The sequence below is a fragment of the Carettochelys insculpta genome, chromosome 2 (genome assembly GCF_033958435.1).
Source record: "Carettochelys insculpta isolate YL-2023 chromosome 2, ASM3395843v1, whole genome shotgun sequence".
In the NCBI taxonomy this organism is placed as follows: domain Eukaryota; kingdom Metazoa; phylum Chordata; order Testudines; family Carettochelyidae; genus Carettochelys; species Carettochelys insculpta.
Genome location: NC_134138.1, coordinates 3154084 through 3160083, shown reverse-complemented (window position 1 = coordinate 3160083; position 6000 = coordinate 3154084).

Sequence of the window (6000 nt, the reverse complement as noted above, 5' to 3'; positions counted from 1 at the left end):
CCCCCCATCCCTCTCTCCCTGCCCCTACCCCCACCCCCACCCCAGCCCCCCAAAATACCCCCTTCCAGCCCCCCAATCCCTCTCTCCCTGCCCCTACCCCAGAACCCCAAAATACCCCCCTTTCAGTCCCCCAAAATACCCCACTACCTGCCCCTACCCCCAGACCCCCCCCAATACCCCTCTTCCAGCCCCTCTGAAATCCCCCTCTTCCAGCCACCCCAAAATTCCCTTCTTGCAGCCTCCAGAATCCACCTTTCAGTCCCCGCATCCCCCCTCTCCCTGCTCCCAGCCCCACCACACTCCCCACACGGGCCCTGTGCTGAAGGGCCAGGAGAGGACCAATACGGGGATGTGTGTGTGTGTGAGACACCCCAATGACCCCCCAGCTGTTGCTGTGAGGTGGTCACCGGGGAGCCGTGCCCCAGGATGCTGCCGGTGGCCCCGAGTGGTGCTGGGGCAGGTGGGGTAGTGCCCTGAGCCAGGAAATTACCCTCACCCCACGCCCTGCCCCAGAGCTGTTCTCATTGCCCCCCCCCCCCCCGCCCCCAGCCTGCAGCGCCTACCAAGGTCATGGGCCTGCAGAGTTCATCCTGCCCCAGGCCCAGCCCTGTACCTTCCTGCCCCCCGCCCCTCCCCCAGCCCAGCGGCCTCAGGCCGGCTCCACCGCTCCCCTGTACCCCCCCAGGCCGCTCTCAGCTGGGCCCTGCAGCCCTCCTGGCGCTCCCCAGCTGGAGGAGAGAGCTGCTGGCTGGCTGTGGCGCCAGGCCAGAGGATATGACTGCCCTCGGGGAGGGGAAAGGCGCCGACAGGGACGTGGCCATGTCAGTGGTGGGCAGTGAGGCCCTCAAAGGAAGGTGGGATCACCGGGGGGGGAGGGGGGCAGGAAAGGGGCAGTGAACCAGGCAGGGGCTGAGACCCCAGGGGCTGCGCCAGCCGGAAGAGGGCCTGTACCGAGGCAGAGACGGTGCACACAGGCTCGAGTGCCCCGGCTGTGGGGGGCCGAGCTCTGCACCAGAATGCCGGGTCCCCCCTCCCGAGCTTCTCGCCCTGGGGTGCCCGGCCAGAGGAGCTCAGCGCCAGGGCCAGGTGTGGGGCAAGCACCAAGCTGCACAGCCCAAAGCAGAGCCTCGCCCTCAGCTCGCCGCCGTGGGGCCCTGCAGCTCTCCTCCGGCTGCACCCGCCCGCAGCAAGGCGAGCCTCCCCTGGCTGCAGAGAGCCCCCTGGGGCCGGGCTAGGCCTGCCAGCTGGGCTGGGCACCCCGGGAGCAGCTCAGTCCTGGCCTGAGCACACCCCCAGCACCTCTGCCCTAGTCCTGCAGAGGCTTCATCCCTCTGCTTGGGCCAGGAGCAGCAGGCACGGGGGCTCCCTGCAAGCCGGTGAGGAGGGACCCGGGCGCAGGTCAGGGCGAGGCCCAGGGCCCGGCTGCATTACTCCTGGAGAGAAATTAAGGCAGATGAGCGCTGCCTCTTGCAGCCCCACCTCTGGCCCACACAGGCCCTTTGCAACACAGCCCGTCAGCCCTATTGCCAGACCCTCGCCCGTCCCCTCTGCCAGCTCCCCCCACCAGCCACCCCTGCTGTCCTGCCCGGAACCTGATTCTGCCCCCCCAAGGCAGGCCTTGGCATGGCTGGGCAGCCTGAGGCTGGCACTGGGCTGCCGGTATCTCCCAGCCGAGCCCACAGGAGGAAGCTGTCGATAGTGGGGGTCAGGGGACAGCTGCTGGGTGTTAAGGAGTTGTGGGCCCTGCTACTTAGAGAGATGCACAACAGCCAGAGATGCAGCCGGAGCCTGCAGCCCCGGCCAGCTCGTGCAGAAGTACCGGGCAGCTGGAGCGCAATGGGGAAGGGGGGAGGCAGCGCTTTGCTCTGAGTCACAGTGGAAGGAAACCTCCACCTTGGCCCTGGGGGGGCCCCGATTCTGGAGCTGCAGCCCCAGTTGGGAGACGAGCTCCTTCCTGGCTGCCGGGAGGGACGTACCGGCTGGCCGGGCAGCACAGTCAGAGCAGTGGAGTTCAACGATACCTGCCCAACTCCCACCCTGTGGCACGGATCCGCCCGGGGCAGCAACGCAGAGCCGGGCTGTCTGAGGCTCCCAGGTCTGCAGGTCCAGCCAGCTCGGCCCCGCTGGGGCAATGCTGGGGCTCAGCGCCACGGGGGATGGTCCCTGGAGCAAGGGGCTCGTCCGGGGGAGGGTAAGAATTCTCTCAGCATTTCCGCCCACCAGCGCAGCGGCTAGTGCAGCTCCATATTACCAGCCCCCAGCCCAGGGACAGCCCTAGGGATGTGAGGGGGTCCCCAAGCTCTGCCCCCGGCCGCAGGCAGGAGTGTGATGGGTTCAGGGTCCCCAAGCGCTGCCCCCCAGCTGCAGGCAGGAGTGTAATGGGTTCAGGGGTCCCCAAGCGCTGCCCCCCAGCTGCAGGCAGGAGTGTGATGGGTTCAGGGGTCCCCAAGCTCTGCCCCCCCCCGCTGCAGGCAGGAGTGTGATGGGTTCAGGAGTCCCCAAGCTCTGCACCCCGGCCGCAGGCAGGCGTATAATGGGTTCAGGGGTCCCCAAGCGCTGCCCCCCAGCCGCAGGCAGGAGGGTGAGGGGTTCAGGGGTCCCCAAGCTCTGCCCCCCAGCCGCAGGCAGGAGGGTGAGGGGTTCAGGGGTCCCCAAGCTCTGCCCCCCCAGCCACAGGCAGGAGGGTGATGGGCTTCAGGGGTCCCCAAGCTCTGCCCCCCGCCCCGCTGCAGGCAGGAGTGTGATGGGTTCAGGGGTCCCCAAGCTCTGCCCCCCGGCCGCAGGCAGGAGTGACTCAGCAGGTGGAATGGGCATTTTGTGTCGCCAGAGGCCCAGCTCAGCACAGCGGGGTCCATGCAGCCGGCAGAGACAGTCATTCCAGCCGATCCTGGGGAGAGGAGCCCTCCACACCAGGGCCTCAGTTCCCCCTTTGTTCCTCTCCTCCAGTCCAGGCTAACTGCCCCCCACTAACTGCCGTGTCTAATTCACACCCAGCCAGGCTCCTCCCTGGCTGTGGTCGGCCCAGGGTGTTACCTGGCAGCTTAGGCTACAGCCGCAGGGGTCATCCCCGGCCCGTGGGAGCTGCTGGGCCTGTCACTCACACATCCACCCCCCCACAGCACATCGCTCCCCCCTTCCAGACCAAGCTGAGCAGGGTCACTCAGCCAGGGAGCTGGGGAAGTTTGGGCCCTGCGCCCTGGGGTTAAACATCAATTGAGCCAGCGGCGCTCCCCTTCGCTGGGGCCTGCCTCCCTGACGTCCTGCAGGAGCTGATCCACCTTGTCTGGTGGCTGGACGACATTGGGGGCCAGGCCAGCCCAGCTCCCCCCGCGGTCACACCAGCCCCTCCTCTTCCCTTGGGCTCCGCCCAGGGGCTCCCTAGGCAGGCCCATGAGCTCTGCAAGCCGTTCCCGGAAAGCCAGGATGTCCTCCACCCCCCACTGTCCACCCAGGGGAGTCCCCCCAACTCTCTCAGCAAGCCCAGGGGTTCCCTCCCCCTTCTGCACCACAGCTTAGGTGGGGGGGAAGCTGGTGGGCCCTTGGGGTCCCTGGGTGCAAACAGCAGGTGGGACAAGTGCTCCTCACAGTCCTGAGATGCCGGAGGCCTTTATGCAGCGGCACCCCTTCTCCATATCCCAAGGAACCTTCCCAGCAGCCCGTGGGGCCGGGACTAATGCCCCAAGGCCCAGGCAAGCCAGATCCCTGGTTTCCCCCACCTGCACCGGAGCAGGGTGGACATGAAGTCAGCCCCTTGGTTGCTGAGGACCTCCTGGGGGGACCCAACCCTGCTGGAAATGGCCAGCAGAAAGTCTGCTGCCGTGTCCACCTTGGGAGGGCAGAGTCAGGCCCCACCTGGGTGTATTTCTTCCCCAGCTGGGTTGCCTTGCCAGTGGGCCCCACTGTATCTATCGCTACCTTCTGGGAGGGCTCCTCGGGTGGGCAGATGCCTCAGGGCAGCTTTCCCCAGCCCCTGGCAGGAGCTGCAGGTCTGGCAGTCCCACTGCACGCCCGCAAATGTCCCTGGCCAATGAAAGGTCTGAAGCAGCCTCAACAGGGGGTGCCTCGGGCGATACCTTTGGGGAACCAGCAGCAGCTGCTGCTGGACACCCCGCCCCCCCCGATTCTCCTTTCTCCAGGACTCTCCTTCATGCTCAGCCCAGCTGTCCGTGAAGTCATCTGCCAGCTCCTCCGCGCTGAGAGAGTCCTCTGGCTGAGACACACTCCATGGAACCGTTCCAGGACACATGGACCATCAGCTTAACCAGGTCCTCTACAGTCTGGGCTCCCATCCCACACACCCCCTTGCCGTAGTTCTGTGGCAGACGGGAGGCCAGGTCTGCACAGGTCTCCTCCGGCCCCTTCTATGCCTCCTGGAACAACTTCTTGTACATCTCGGGGCTCAGCGTGAATTTATGCAGCAGGGCCTGTTTGTAGTGCTCAGGCTGCAGCCCCTCCAGCACCTCTGAGCCAGCCGGGGGTGAGCTTCTGGAGCCATTCCACTGAGGGTACCTGGTTCAACTTGCACGTTCACTCAAAGGAGGTAAGAAACCCACCCAGGTCCCCCCCCATCCTTATGCTGGGCCAGCACGTGCATCTCTAAGTGACCCCCAGTCCCAGGCCTCCTGGCCCTCTCACTGCTCACTGCCTCTGGGCTTCTCAGCTCCCCCAAGGCCCGCTCATGCTGCCGCTCTCTCATCATAGAGCTCAACCCAAAGATTCTCAACTGCCTTTTATCCCTCCCTATACTGGAGCTCTGAGCCATCATGCTGCTCCCACACATGGAGCTCAACGCCTCCTCCTTTTCCCCCCAGCCTGTCCTTCCTGAGCAGTTTATACCTTTCCATGACCGTGCTCCAGTTATGTGAGTCATCCCACCACGTCTCCGTTCTTCCAGTCACCTCATACTCCTTTGACTCTGCCAGGGCCTCTAATTTCTCCTGTTTGTTTCCCAGGCTTCTCGCATTCCTGTACAAACACCTGAGACAATTTGCTGATTGGCCGACTTTCTCCTTTCGAACGAGTGGTCGTCCTTTGTTATTCCTCCTTCCTTCCCCACTTACCTCAGGGCTTGTGTCACCGTCCCCGAACAAAGCTGTTGGCTGTAAGGGGGAAGGCGTGGGCCCCAGGGGGCTCTGTGGGGGGCTGTGTACCTCAAGGGGCTCTGCTGGGAGTCCTGGCAGGGAGGGACGCATCTGTCGTGCGTAGCTCTCTCTGCACCAGGCCAACCAGCAGGGCCAGTCTGTTCTCTAGAGCACAAAGGGCTGCTGGATTTTCACAACTGTTTTCAAAGCAGCCAGCCAGCTTGGCCTTGAGAAGGCTGCGTATCAGAGAAAGCAGGTCCCACCTCTCCAACACCTGGCACCCATGCCAGGAAACACAGAGAGTGGCCACAAGACGGAGAACAACATTTATGGGACCTTGTCCCCCCCAAGAGAGCACCATGAGCCAGCTCCAATACTTTACAGAAAAGGCAAAACTCACATGTACAAATCCCCCAGCCCTCCTCTTGAGCCATTTCAAAACACAGAAAACAGCAATACCTGTAAAATGCTCAGTGGAGTCTGATACTCACAGAGCTTCGAGCTAATAAACAAACCTCCATTGCAACTGCTTCTGAAAAGTAAAACAGGTTCTCGTACAGAACCAGACTCACCCACACTTCGGCCGTGTCTACACGTGCCCCAAACTTCGAAATGGCCACGCAAATGGCCATTTTCAACTTTACTAACGAAGCACTGAAATGCAAACGCAGCGCTTCGTTAGCGTGCGGGCGGCAGCGGCGCCTCCAAATTAACGTGCCTTGCAGCCCGCGGCGCGTCCCGACAGGGCTCCTGTCCGCAAGGACCCCGGCCTGCTTCAAAGTCCCATTATTCGCATCAAGTTTGGAAAAGGAGCCCCAAGCCCCGCCTGGCCGCGCCGTGCGGCAGTAACGCACGTTAATTTCCAAGCACTGCTGAACCCCACACGCTAACGAGACACTGAACAGCCATTTCAGCGTTT